This window comes from Pristiophorus japonicus, chromosome 25 (assembly GCF_044704955.1).
Source record: "Pristiophorus japonicus isolate sPriJap1 chromosome 25, sPriJap1.hap1, whole genome shotgun sequence".
Taxonomy (NCBI): domain Eukaryota; kingdom Metazoa; phylum Chordata; class Chondrichthyes; family Pristiophoridae; genus Pristiophorus; species Pristiophorus japonicus.
In genome coordinates, this window is record NC_092001.1 from 24,684,330 (window position 1) to 24,700,180 (window position 15,851).

A 15,851-nucleotide genomic window follows, 5' to 3' on the forward strand; every position below is an offset into this window, starting at 1 on the left:
CTGAGATGCATACACTAACATTGGGAATGTAATACTGAATGGCCACAGCAGAGTATAGAACATCACCCGAAACCATATGCGATCTCCAGTTTGGCCTGATGGTTTTTGAAAGAACAATCCAATTGCTGGGAGAATACAGCTGGAAACGTTCATGAGTTAATTAATGCGAGCAGATTTGTCCAATCTTTGGGATTTCAAATTTTAATCTCTGCAGTAAATATATTCGCTCACAACAGGGACTTAAATCGGCTGTCATCATCTGTTTGTTCAACTTTTAAAAATAACTAGTTTGATCGATGTTGCAACCTCAATGACCCCGCGGAGAGACCGCAGGGTATAAATTAAAGGCGCCGGAATTATACCGCCTCAGAGTATAATTCAGGGAGATTACCTACAGCACGAAGGGGCACATCGTTTCACACAGAAAATGCTTCCATTTCAACATGCCAAGAAAATATGCTACATGATCATTGCCGCCATTGGTGCTCCTGGTAAGTGATTATAACCATTGAAGTTGTGCAAATCTGTGTGTGAGCTGGTCTCTGGTTTTACTCCATGACTGATAATGTTCAACACTGGATTAGTAGTCACCGGTATAGACACCTGATCGGTGATATCATTGCGTTCAGTCAAATGGCCTGAATAACCACTGCGGTTTGATTCAATTGCTCCAACTGAACTTAAATTTGTGTGTGTAACTAACAGGCTGATTGAATTATCAAGCTATTATCTTCAGTGGAATATATTGTACTTTGGAATCAGTCCTACTCCGCGCTACGATGTGAGAAAATCTATTACTTGGAGTGTCTGTCACTGTATGATTTACTGTGTGTGAGTCACTACCGGCGTGGAACATAATATCCCAGTGATCATGTGTTGCTGGGAGTGTCTCTCACTGTAGAACTTTACCGACTGTTGATCACTATCCGGTATGTAACACCGTACCACAGTGTCCATGTATTACTGGGAGTGTCTGTCACTGTAGAAGTGTCCTGAATGTTGGTCACTAACCGTTGTGGAACACCATACCCCAGTGACCATATATTTCTGAGAGTAACTTGCATTGTAACATGTGCTCAGTGTGGGTCACTAATGGGTGTGGACAACGTACACCAGTGACCATGTATTACTGGGAGTGTCTGTCACTTTAGGATGTACTGAGCGTGGGTCACTAACGGGTATGGAACACAGTACGCCAGTGATCAAGTATTACTGGATGTGTCTGTCACTTCTGATATACTGAGCGTGGGTCACTAAGCGGTGTGGAACACCATACCCCAGTGACCATGTATTACTGGTGTGTATGTGACTGTAGGATATACTCAGTGTGGATCAATATTTCTTCTACTTTCGATTCAGAGGCATATCCTCGGAATCGAGGATGACTCGCTTCCACACTAAAAGTTAGTTCCCAGAGTGCTGAAGAGTCCATTGCATGACCAACATCTCTGTCACACGTGGGGCAGACGGTGGTTGAACGAATGGGAGTATGGGGTGCCTTGGTTGCTACGCGCTCCTTCCGCTATCTATGCTTGGCATCAGCTTGCTCTCGATGGTAAGGCACGAGGCGCTCTGCGCCATGCGGATGCTTTTCATTCAATTTCGGCTGGCTTGAGCAGGGTTTCCAGGTGTAGATGGGGACGTTGCAATTCTTCAAGGAGGTTTTGAATATGTCATGGTACGTTTCCTCTGCACACCTGTGTCTCGCTTGCAATAACGAATCACAGAGTAGAGCGTTTGCTTTTTCAATCTCATGTCAGACATGCCGACGGTATGGGCGGACAACAGAACTGATCGACTGTGGTCAATGCTTCGATGCTGGGAATATTGGCCTGACCGAGAACACTGATGTTTGTTCGCCACTCCGGCCAATTAATTTGTAGGAAAATACGGAGGCAGCGTTGGTACTTCTCCAGTGCGTTGAGTTGCCTGCTGTAAATATTCCATATCTCTGAAGCATATAGGAGGGCGTGTATCCCTACTGCCCTGTAGATCATGATGTTGGTCCAGGTTTTGAGGTACTGGTCTTCAAATACTGCCTTTCTCAGGCGTCCGAAGGCTGCATTGGCACTCTGAAGACAGTGTTGGACTTTGCCATCAAAGTCTGCCCTTGTTGACAGTAGGCTCCAAGATTACAGAAAATGGCCCACATTGTACGGTGTATAGCCCAATGAACCCGAGCTCCACAGAAACTCGCAGCGGATGGCGAGTTTTCCTCCACCTATCCACCTATCCCCACTGATGATTGATTTCCAATTTAATTCAGTCGCCACTCACACTGGAAATTCCCCCACCCTCATCAACTTTGGGCTGGGAATGAAATCACTTGCAGGTTGCTAGTCCTGAGCCTGATCCCAGTGCACTGCCCCTGCTGAAAGTACAAGTGCTGGACATCTGGTCCAGACAATGTTCCACCCCCCACACTCCAATGGTGCCTTTATGGGAGCTCGGATGGTTCCTAGCTATGCTGCCTTTTTTTGGCATACGGGGAACCTTCGATGTTCCAATTATACTTAGGTCCCCTCCTTCACATATTTTTCAGGTACATTGATGACTGTGGTTGCGCAATTTCCTTTTCTAGCCATGAAGTGGAAAATGTCCTAATTCGTACAAAGTCATGATCAACCATCACGTCACCCACAGGATTTCTGACCTATGTTGGCTCCCGGTTAAAGAAGTCTTCGATTTTGAAAATTCTTATCCTTGTTTACAAATCTCTCCATGCCTTGCAACTCCGTACCTCTGTAATCATTTTCAGCCTCACAACACCTTAAGATGTCTCCGCTCTTCAAATTCTGCCATCTCGAACATCCCTCATTATACTGCTCAACCATCGGTGGCCTTACCTTCAGCTGTTTGGACACTAAACCCTGGAAGTCTCTCCCTCAACCTCTCTGCTTCTCTAACCATTTTCCATTTTAAAGAGGCTGCCTAAAATCAACCCTTTTACCAATCTTTTGGTCATATGCTTTAATTTTATCTTTTGTGTCTCGGTGCCATATTATCTGTGTTGTCCTGTTAACACTGCTTTGAACCGTCTTGGGACGTCTAACTATGTTAAAAACGTGATATAAATAAAAAGTATATTATTATTAATTGTAATAAAAATAATGATGTAATAAACCTTGCTTCCAATATACGCCCCACTCTTTTCTTCACATAGTCAGTCTGACACTTCCCTTCCGTTCCTCGACATCTCTCAGTCTATTTACGAGAAAAGTCTCTCTACAAATATCTACTATAATCCGGCGGACTCGGACAACTATCTTGATTCTATGACCCCTCACCCAGCTGCCTGGAAGGACACTGTTACATTCTCCGAGTGTCGCTGCCTGCGTTGCATCTGTTCCGATGATGCCACCTCCCACAGCAGTGCTTACAACATAGTTTATTTTTCTGAGCTGAGGATACCCGTCCTCTGTGCTGGACAGGGTCCTCGACCGTGTCAATCCAATTTCCCGCATTTATCCACAGCCGGTGATTCCCCACCACTGTGGTGGAAGAAGCCCACCACAGTGTCAATCCAATTTGCTGCATTACTCTTATCGCACCTGATCCTCCCTGCTCGAACCATTATAGGGTCCCCTTTGTCCTCACCTTAGTCTCAACCAACCTCCACATTCAAAAATGAATCCTCCGCCATTTCTGCTCCTTCTTCCTTATTCCCGCCACAAAACACATCCTCTTTCAGCATTCCGAATGTACCAGTCACTCCATGACTTCGGATTCGACGCCAGCAGTTCTTCCCTTCCACCGGACCTTCCTATGCAAAATGAAGGAGATGCAACACCTGGCCTTTCACCTGCATTCGTTCCATCACGCAGGTCCTTCAACCTGAAACAGTAATTGACTTTTATTTCTGCCAATGTAGTCTACTGCATTCGCTGATCACGATGCAGTCTCCAGTAGATTGGGGAAAACTAAACAGAGATTGTGTGATTACATTCCTAAACTTCAACGTTCTGTCCGCAAACGTTTCTCTCTCCCTCCCTCTGTCTCACACTCCCCCGGTCAGTTGCCCAATTCTATATCCCACTCGTAGTCTGACATCTCTACCTTCGATCTTCTAAAATGTTCTCCTTTGAAACTCAATGAGGAAAAGAACCACCTGTTTCGATGACGCATTTTTTGCAACCCAGACATAAAACTGTGTTGAAACTTATCATTTCAACAATACCGCTCCAGTTTCCTCAGACAGCATGTGATGGTAATGAAGGATGTCTTCAGCAGAGCCACTGGGAGTGGAGAAGGTGTGTGCTGGGGCTTGGGACCGCCTCTCGGTACACAGCAGGAGGAATGCTCTGCAGTTCTTCGTTCTACTGACCTTTCACCGCCACATTCCCGGGCGGTGCAGTGCAGGAGTTGTGCGCTGGTGCTTGGGATCGCCTCTCGCTACACGGCAGGCGGGCTGGTCCGCACCCCTTCATCTACTCACCTTTCTCCACCACATTCCCGGGCCACTGGAAGTGGAGGAGTTGAATGCTTGTGTTTGGCACCGCCTCTCGGCCCAAGGCAGTCGGGCTGGTCCGCAGTCCTGGGGTCTACTGAGATTGCTCCCCCACATTCCCGGGTCAGGGGAGCCTTCTGATCTTTGCCAGATTTGCCTTGCTCCCCCCGCATCCTGTAATCGTGTTCTATCCAGTAACATCTCCTGTGGAGACAAATACTGTTTCTTTACATGTCCGAATTATTTTCCAACAACATCCCTTTTGTCGTTGATCACTCCTGCCCACCATCCCATCAAAGACCTTCAACTTTTTTCTTTCCTCGAGCTACCACAACTTTATCTGACTCCAAAGTTGCCTTAAAAGTGTTCATCCCTCACGTATTCCAGTATTGATGTAAAGTTATCACCTGAAACGTTAACTTTGTTTCTCTCTCCACTGATGCTGCCTGATATACGGAGTGTTCTCAGCTTTCTTTGTATTTTATCAAATTTAACACCGGTTCTTCGGGAGATAGTCAAATCAGAGGGAGAGAGAGGGAGAGCGTGTGTGGCCTTGGGGATTATACCTGCAGCTCCTGGCCCACAACCAGTGCCGTGAAGGCACTTACATTGTCCCCGAAGCTGTCCTCAGCTCATTTTACCTGCCGGGTATCCCGAGGCCTGGGAAACACATCCGACACAGTTAAACCCATAAAACAGGTTAAACCAGAATCTGCAGCCGCATTAATACATTTACATTGCCAACCCGCCTGCTGGGATCGCTCGGCTTCCCTCGCACTGCCCCGTCTGTGAACTCGGAAGCAGTGGGTTGGAGGTAGGTGGGGTTGGGATGATATACTTTACATGTTAACCCCTGACACGAGGAACACCCAGCAATTTTTGTGCTAAATCACAGGCCTTAGGATCTGGGCTCAGTCATCGAGAATTTATGCCCAATAATTTACGGACTCTTTTCCCTTCTGTTTATTACAGTGAATTTAGTGGCGATTGTGATCCTGTCCCGGGGAAAGTGCGGGCTGTCCACCCGCACTACTCGCTACCTGGTGGCCATGGCAGCGGCGGATCTACTGCTTGTTATCACTGAGATCATACTATGGCGGATCAGTTGGTATTATTTCCCTGGTTCTTTTCTGGATATAACCCCTGTATGTAGTATTATCGACGCCCTGTCCAGTGCAGCCGCAGACTGTTCTGTCTGGTTCACCGTCACTTTCACCTTTGATCGATTTGTGGCCATTTGTTGCCAGAAGCTGAAAACCAAATATTGCACCGGGAGAACTGCGTCTGTGGTTCTGGCAACAAGCTGCATTCTGCTCTGTTTAAAAAACGTTCCACACTACTTTACATTCGAACCTGGAAAGATAATCGACAATGTTCCGTGGGACTGTTACACAATTCCAGCCTATTATACTGAGCCCGGATGGGTGGGATTTAACGGGTTTGCGACGGTTTTAACGCCACTGCTCCCATTTGTTTTAATTTTGTTGTTCAACGCTCTGACAGTCAGACACATTCTAGTGGCCAGTCGAATCTGTAAAGTATTGAGGGGCGAGAGCAAGGGGGGGAATGGCAGTGACCCAGAGATGGAGAGCAGGAGGAAGTCTGTGATTTTACTCTTCACCATATCCGGCAGCTTCATACTGCTGTGGCTGGTGTATGTTACACAATTCTTATATTATAGCATTACAGCATTAAATCCCGATTATTACAATGATTTATGTATACCTTACAACAAGTCGGATATATACTGCAAAATTTAACTTGCTGTACAAACACATTTATTTACGGGGTGACCCAGTCCAAGTTCAGAGAGCAGTTAAAGCGTGCGGTGAAATATCCAGTTTCCTCACTGATACAAGTAATTAATAAACAGAACTAATGAGCACAGCCCAGTGGTGGACCTCAATGTTTCCATTCCAGGAATGTAATACTTAGCCACAGACTTCCAGCCATTGAATTAAACCAGGAATGGTTGGTGATCTAATAATACACCCAGCGGCGGGGCACGCACTGTGTTTCGGGCATGGCAATATTTCTGATTGTCAATTACCACATGGTCTTTTGGGACAGCACCAACGAGCTTGTTGCATTCAGTCTGAGTTCTTCTGTAAAGTGTCACTACAGCTATTTAGTGCAGCTATACATTATGTCTTCCAGAGTGAGAGGCTCGACAATAGTTAGCAGGCAGGGCTGGGCTCTAGTTCAGAGGATTATATTATAGAGAACAGAGAGCAGAGAATCAAGCTGTTGGGCTCAACTCGTCTGTGCTGGTGTGTGTGCTCAGCACTAGATTAGAAAGTGTGAAACTGAATGAGGCAGAATTGCAATGGATGAAGTGCCAGACCGAAGAGTAGGTCCAGACCATACACACTTTGCACTTACAGGGAGAAGAGGTCTTACCGAGACATACCAAGCCCTCCTGCCTTCGCAAACGGCGCTTCCAGAAAGTGGTTATAACCGAAATATGCCATCTCATTAGGACAGATATTCAGCCTGCCAGCACATTCATCACATCACTGTCCATCGAGGTCAGGGTCACCAGGAGACTGGCGTTCTATGCGTCCAGTGCCTTTCAGGCCTCCGCGGTTGATATTTTCCCTCTGTCTCACCATGCCACACATTGCTGTGATAGAACAGTCACGGAAGTCCTGTAGGCGCGTAGGGTGGAGTTTATCTGCTTCCCTCATGACAAATGGGCATGGTTTGGTGGCCATTACAGAGACATGGTTGCAAGGTGGCTAGGACTGGGAATTAAACGTACAGGGGTATGTGACGATTCGGAAAGATATGCAGGAAGGGAAGGGAGGTGAGGTAGCTCTGTTAATAAGGGATGATATCAAGGCATTTGTGAGGGATGATATTGGCTCCAATGAACAAAATGTTGAATCATTGTGGGTGGAGATTAGAGATAGTAAGGGGAAAAAGTCACTGGTCGGCGTAGTTTATATGCCTCAAAATAGTAACTTCATGGTGGGGCGGGCAATATTCAAGGGAATAATGGTGGCATGTGAAAATGGAACGGCAGTAGTTATGGGGGATTTTAACCTACATATCGATTGGTCAAATCAAATCGCAGGGGGTAGCCTGGAGGAGGAATTCATAGAATGCATACGGGATTGTTTCTTAGAACAGTATGAAACAGAGCCTACAAGGGAGCAAGCCATTTTGGATCTGGTCCTGTGTAACGAGACAGGAAAAATAAATGATCTCCTCGTAAAAGATCCTCTCGGAATGAGTGATCACAATATGGTTGAATTTGTAATACAGATTGAGGATGAGGAAGTTGTGTCAGAAACGAGCGTACTATGCTTAAGCAAAGGGAACTACAGTGGGATGAGGGCAGAGTTGGCTAAAGTAGACTGGAAACAAGGACTAAACGGTGGCACAATTGAGGAATAGAAGAGGACTTTTAAGGAGCTCTTTCAGAATGCGCAACAAAAATATATTCCAGTGAAAAAGAAGGGCTGCAAGAGAAGGGATAACCAGCCGTGGATATCCAAGGAAATAAAGGAGAGTATCAAATCAATGACCAATGCGTATAAGGTGGCCAAGGTTAGTAGGAAACTAGAGGATTGGGAAGATTTTAGGCAACAGCAAAGATCGACTAAAAAAGCAATAAAGAAAGGGTTGATAGATAACGAAGGTAAACTTGCGCAAAACATAAAAACAGATAGTAAAAGCTTTTACAGACATATAAAACGGAAAAGAGTGACGAAAGTAAATGTTGGTCCCTTAGAAGATGAAAAGGGGGATTTAATAATGGGAAATGTGGAGATGGCTGAGACCTTAAGCAATTATTTTGCTTCCGTCTTCACAGTGGAAGACAAAGAAACCATGCCAAAATTTCTGGTCATAGGAATGTGGGAAGGGAGGACCTGGAGATGATCACTATCACAAGGGAGGTAGTGCTGGACAGACTAATGGGATTGAAGGCAGACAAGTCCCCTGGTCCTGATGAAATGCATTCCAGGGTATTAAAAGAGATGGCGGAAGTTATAGCAGATGCATTTGTTATAATCTAGAAAAATACTCTGGGCTCTGGGGAGGTACCAGCGGATTGGATAGCAGTTAGTGTAACGCCTCTGTTTAAAAAAGGGGGCAGGCAAAAGGCAGGTAAAGTTAGGCCGATAAGTTTAACATCTGTAGTGGGGAAAATGCTTGAAACTATCATTAAGGAAGAAATATCGGGATATCTGGATAAGAATAGTGCAACAAGCAGACGCAGCATGGATTCATGAAAGGGAAATCATGTTGAACTAACTTACTGGAATTCTTTGAGGATATAACGAGCATGGTGGATAGAGGTGTATTTAGATTTCCAAAAGGCATTCGATAAGGTGCCACACAAAAGGTTACTGCAGAAAATAAAGGTACGCGGAGTCCGGGGAAATGCATTAGCATGAATAGAGAATTGGCTGGCGAACAGAAAGCAGAGAGTCGGGATAAATGGGTCCTTTTCCCGGTGGAAATCAGTGGCTAGTGGTGTGCCACAGGGATCAGTGCTGGGACCACAACTGTTTACAATATACATAGATGACCTAGAGGAGAGGACAGAGTGTAGTGCAACAAAATTTGCAGATGACACTGAGATTAGTGGCAAAGCGGGTTGTGTAGAGGACTCAGAGAGGCTACAAGGAGATTTGGATACGTTAAGCGAATGGGCTAAGGTTTGGCAGATGGAATACAATGTCGGAAAGTGTGAGGTCATCCACCTTGGGAAGAAAAACAGTAAAAGGGAATATTATTTGAATGGGGAGACATTACAACATGCTGTGGTGCAGAGAGACCTGGGGGTCCTTGTGCATGAATCCCAAAACGTTAGTTTGCAGGTGCAGCAGGTAATCAGGAAGGCAAATGGAATGTTGGCCTTCATTGTGAAAGGGATGGAGTACAAAAGCAGGGACTTGTTGCTGCAACTATATAAGGTATTGGTAAGGCCGCACCTGGAGTACTGCGTGCAGTTTTGGTAACCTTACTTAAGGAAGGATATACTAGCTTTGGAAGGGGTACAGAGGCGATTCACTAGGCTGATTCGAGAAATGAGGGGATTACCTTATGATGATAGATTGAGTAGACTGGGTCTTTACTCCTTGGAGTTAAGAAGGGTGAGGGGTGATCTTATAGAAACATTTAAAATCATGAAAGAAATAGACAAGATAGACGCTGAGAGGTTGTTTCCATTGGTGGGGGAGACTAGAACTAGGGGGCACAGCCTCAAAATACGGAGGAGCCAATTTAAAACCGAGTTGAGAAAGAATTTCTTCTCCAGAGGGTTGTGAATCTGTGTAATTCTCTGCCCAAGGAAGAAGTTGAGGCTGGCTCATTGAATGTTTTCAAGTCAAAGATAGATAGATTTTTAAGCAATAAGGGAATTAAGGGTTACGGGGAGAGGGCGGGTAAGTGGAGCTGATTCCACGACCAGATCAGCCATGATCTTATTGAATGGCGGAGCAGGCTCGAGGGGCTAGATGGCCTACTCCTGTTCCTAATTCTTATGTTCTTATGTTCTATGACCAGAGAGGCTCAGACTGGCAGGGCTGGAGCATTCTGCAGCATTGCTAATTTCCCCAATCTACAGGGAGCAATACAATGTACGCACATCGCCATGCGGGCACCTTCGCACGACCCAGAGGTTCTTCGCAACAGAAAAATATTTCACTCCCTGAAGTTACAACTAGTTGTGTCCCAAACTAGATAATTATGGAAATGAATGCCAAATTTCTGTGCAGGTTTGATGAGGCTCATATCCACTGTGCGAGAGCTGAATCTGACATGTTTGCCAGTCAGCCACAAGGGCAATGCTAGATGCTTGGTGACAATCGATTTGGCCTAGCCACCTGGCTGATGACCCAGCTGAGTGACACCCACAGCGAGGCCGAGAAGCCATAGAGCCGGAGCCACGGAGCCGCACGCAATGTGGTCCAGAAAATCATTAGTCTGCTTAAGCAGCTCAGGAGGGGAGCGACAATACAAACCTGATCAGGTAGCTCAATTCCTGGTCTTGTGCTCCATGCTGCACAACCTGACTATCAGGAGGAACAAGAATTGCCACAACGGTCTGCTGGCCCACATCAGGAGTGTGAGGAAGAGGAGGACGAGGATGTGGACGCTGACTTCGGTCCAGACAGTCAGGCTGATTATGCAACCGTTCCCATGCATCCCTCCAGACCACAGGGGGCTACATAGCTGCAAGACCCTTAAGTCAACAGCTCATAGGTGAGCGATTTATCGGAAAGAACGCTGCTCTCATAGAGAGAGCTGACAGACGCCAGTGTATGTAGCTCACACGGTAATGGTGGGCATCATCTTGGTGCCAGTTAATGTTCAAGTTGATTCAAGTTAAGTGTAATTATACCCTTGTATGATAAGGAATCACCAGTGTGTAACTGTCCAACTACCTGAGACAATGTGCAACAAGGTTATGTTAACTGAAAAACATTTAATACGACCATTGGTCTGAAATTATAAGTTTCACTGGCAAAAACACCTGACACAACCACTCCCCCATTGTTCAAACATTGACATCAGTGAAATGGTCAACATGTCCAGCAACACAGAACACAAATGTAAACCAAAATGTTGGCCCTTCCCACCATGCATTGCAACAAATTGCATACACCAAGATGGACATGTAACAATGCGATCTCCTGTTGACATGCACTTCATTTTCCTTCCGCCCTCCCAGTCTTCTGCACACCTCTACATCTTGCCCGCCTCAGTCCACGCCACCTGGCCGAGGAGCTCCACAGACGGCGCCTCATTGAGGGGAGATGAAGGCAGAGCAGATGGACGCAAGCATGCGGGAGTGGGGAATACCGAGGTGGCAACATTCTCGGATCCAGAAGAAGGATATTGCTCCAGCATCTCATCTGTCATTGGCACTGTGGATGCAGAGCCTAGGAGTGAGGTATTGCGCTCCGGCACCATTGGGAGGCTGTGTCGCGAATGTTACTGGCTATCAACTCCAGGGCCTACGCCATCCATGGAACATAATCTGTCAATGTGCTGGTGATGCTGGCCAGCTGTTGGGATATGCCCCCCAATGCCTATAGGATCTGCTCACCTATGTCGACAGCCTCCTTGAACAACTGTGTCATCTCTCCGCTTTCATCTGGCGCTTGTGGAGCAGACCTGCCGCGTTCAAATAACGTCCGTGGGGTCGGCGCCGTCCTGGGGACACCTGGGGTAGTCTGTAGCGAAGTGCTTGCGCCGGCACGTCCAGAGTAAAGGTAGAACTGGCCGGAGGAGCACTAGATGGCCTTAGGGTTGAATGTCTTCTGGAGCTTGGCGATGCAGTCTCATCAAACTCGGAACTCTCATCCGTGGAGAACAGGCCCAGCTGATTATCGGGCGAGAATCGGTGCTCCTCAGCATCAGATGTTGGATCGTCCGGCTATTCCGGCCCCGCGCCCCCTCCTTCTGGCATCTGTGGTTTTACCCTGGGACACGCTACTGGCTGAGCTGCAAAATACAAACGAGGTTATTAGAGCAGAAGTGGGAGCGAGGGTCACAAGGCCATTCCAGCTCTGCACACTGCATATGCACGACTAAACCACCACCGCTATCAACTTCATCACAGACATCACATTTCATGCCCATTAACACATTCTTCATTGAAATGATACTCACGAGGCCTGCATTATATATAGGCCAATTTAAGATACCAGCTATCATATAATATTGTTTTGATATGAGTGGGCGTGGTATCAATGCACGTTATAATATGCAATGGTGTACAATTTACTCACCTGGCATCACTTCAGGGTCTGCAGCCGCTTCCATGTTCGTCCGGTGTGTTCCTCCGCACAAGTGCGAGCACCCACTCTAACATCTCAGTGATATCGCTGGGGAGTGGTGGCCCAACCCCGTTCGCCTCTGCTCTGACATAATCGTCGACAGCTTCTTCGGTAATAGGTAACAGAATGACATGGCATGAGATCATTGCGTGATATCTTTGCAAACTACTATCACAGACACCGATGCAACACATAACCGACAGATGTAATCAACACTTTAAGATTAATATTATTCTTGACCTAAAGACGTGCATCGTGACCACAGGTTTTGAGTACAACATTCACGGTAAAAGTGAAAGACCTCACATCTGATGATAGTCACTCATGACTCTTACAAATCAAATTATGCAAATATAAAGTACATAAAAATAAATTTCATAGCTACTCTTGCGGATCCCACAAGGTCGTTCCACTGCTTGCGGCATTGGTGCACTCACGCAATTCGTTGGTCGCTGACGAGACCATCTCTGCTATCTCGGTCCATATCTTCTGCAAGGCATTTGGGGTAGGCTTCCCACGCCATCCCTGTATCAAATCAACGCAGCGTGACTCGATGTCCTGCATGAGGGAGGCATTTGCCATATACGAGAACCTCCTCACTCTCTTGAGTCCTCCAATGTGTTCCTCTCCCACATCACTGATCTCACCAGCATCAGTTTCCACAGCATGCTGGCTTGCCTCCTCCAGTCCCTACATTATAGTCACGAAGTTCTTGCAAATATCTGGCTGGTAACAGCTAATTCTTTTTCCCAATTTGCAGTAAAGCTCGAAACACTCCCACCGTCCTTCTAAAGCAGCCACACCACACGCACACACCCCTTTACTCCCTGTCAGCTCTCTATCTCACTGTCTCCTCTGATGCGCATGTAATGATGATCCCTGGCCTCCTGAATTGCGGGAAGCGAGTTTTGCCTGCCGTTGCAAAGGATCCTGACACTTTACAGCAGAAGAACAGCGAGATTTAACGCCAATGCCCATTTCATATCGCTCGCAGTAACGCCCAATTTTTTAAAATGGAGACTAGGGACTTTGAAATTGGGCGAAAAGCCGGCGATCTGAAAACCTACTTTTACCACCCACGCTGGAAGTAACGCCAATTTTTTGGTGATCTGCCCAAAAGCAGAAAATCTAGCCCATGATCTCAAAAAAATGGGCTGCCCATTTAAATTGAGAAAATGAGGAATTTCTTCTCTCAGTGGGTTTTAGATCTGTGGAATTCTCTACCCCAGAGAGCTGTGGAGGCTAGGTCATTGAATAAATTTAAGGCGGAGATAGACACATTTTTGAGGGATAATGGGTTAAAGGGTTATGAGGCGCGGGCGGAAAAGTAAATTTGAGTCCATCATCAGATCAGCCATGATCTTATTGAGTGGTGGAGCAGGCTCGAGTGGCAAGGTGGCCTACTCCTGCTCCTATTTGTTATTTTCTTATATGTGCCAAAATACCACACTTCACAATTGTATATGTTAAATTTAATCTACCATCTGTCTGCTCTTTTCAATCAGAGTTAGCCTATTGTTGTAAGTGAATGGATTGGATTGGAGTGTCCGCGAAGTATATGATCAGGTCAGAGACGTTTCAGAAGTTGTCTAGCTCTCCAGCCTGAATACATTTCATCAGAATCAAAAAACAACAACATCTTCTGGTGATTTAGGGCCTGTTTTAGATGGCACTGATATTGCATTCGTTTAATGCAAAAAAACATCAGTAAACAGAGTAAGGGCTTAACTTTATATGCAGGAATGATTGTCAGTTCGAAGGGGTTAAATGATTGTCCATTTTTACCGATGATCAGGAACGAACTTAGTGAACAGCGGAGCAGGCTCGAAAGGCAGAACGGCCTACTCCTGCTCCTATTTTATAATATCTAATGTTCACCAATCAGTCGTTTCCCTCCAGAAGTCTAGTGCCATCGTCCTCAATGCGTATTGCATTTCGTAGTCTCATATCATCGACAAAGGTTAAAATAAATGCAGTTTATACCCAACTCTCGTTCATGAATATATATCAAAAAGAGCAGTACTCTGGTCCCGACCCCTGGGGGAGATAGCTGTAAAGCTCCCGCCAGTCTGAACAACAATCAATCAACAATGCTCTCTGTTATCTTTCAATTAGCAAATTACATTACCGTACTGCCCTGTCCCTTTAATCCCATGCATTAGAATTGTATCAACACGTCTATTAAGTGGCAGTGTGTCAAACGCCTTTCAACAGTCCTTACACACATCATCAAAAACTTAATATTTCTAGATATATCTAGATTCCTACCAAATTGTATCATCTCGGATTCATCTTTAAATTCATGTCCCACTTAACTGCACAGACTGCATGTTTCCTGGTGTGTATTGTGTGATGATCTTTCCAGAATTGACTCTTAAATATTTGAAGCAAAGCATCAAATAAAATACTGAATAAAAAAACTGATAATGCAATAAAGCAGCCCTTTACAGCTATGTGAGGTATTGGAATTGGTAAGAAACCATAGGGCTTATTTCTATTCTGTGAAGATGTTATTTATTTCAACGAACGGAGCCATTGCCCTGATTACCTAAACCTCACTTTTTTTCTTTACATAGCTAATTATGCAGCCAACATCGTCCACTCCTCCCCACCCCACCCAATATCCTAAGAACCTCCCCACCCCACACAATATCTTCACCTCCTCCCCACCCCAACCAATATCTTCAAACCCTCCCCACACCACCCACTATCTTCAGCTCCTCCCCACTCAATATCATCACCTCCTCCCCACCCCAACCAATGTCTTCAGTCCCTCCTCAGCCAACCCAATATCCTCAGCTCTTCCCGACCGCTCGCAATATCCTCAGCTCCTCCCCACCACACCCAATATCCTCCGCTCCTCCCCACCAAATTTGTCTATAATTGTGTGTACTGAGCGGGTGAGAAACTCCTTTCAGCGCGACCTTTTCAACCCGCGGAAAAGTTTACAACACTTCAACCACTTTTACAACAACGACAGCAGCAACAACCACATGAAATCATATTGGAAGCCCACCGTCCCAGGTCATTAGACAATCAGATAAGATTCAATACAGGCTTTACATTACTTCTTTGTTGTTTAATTATAATCCTCTATAAATGATCATCAGTGCTCCATTTGCACTTGTATGGTCTTATAATCATCCATTGTTAAATTTAGTGACTTGTGTATCTGTACCCAGAGATCCCTTTGCACTGCTACCCGATTGATTAATCATATTAATCATCATTTTAATCATAATATAAACAGACAACCAACACATAAATTTACCGTACTTATCTAGTTCAAGGTATAAAAAAGAATTGACCAAAATGGACCGGAATTTCCAACTGCAATCACTTCCATTAATAAACGTTGCATTCTTGTAGCAGTACCACGCCATGTAACATGTCAGAAGTGAGGCACTTATTCAAAGTGCAGAAAGCACTGTGCGTCACTGAATTAAAAACCAAATGCAGAAAAGCTATGATTTAACAGAAATAAACATTCATCTTTCTTCTTGGACAAGACAATCAATCAAACTGACCTATAAATGTATACTAATATGGTAAATTAAAGATGAGAAAATACAAATTTTGCTTCTTATGTTTTTCTCTCAAACATTCGG

At 45.4% G+C, this 15,851-nt stretch overlaps 1 pseudogene; it reads left to right on the plus strand.

Moving 5' to 3' along the window:
* Positions 1–427: 427 nt before the first annotated feature.
* On the plus strand, positions 428–6,326 carry LOC139238103 (probable G-protein coupled receptor 139; annotated as a pseudogene).
* Positions 6,327–15,851: the final 9,525 nt, after the last annotated feature.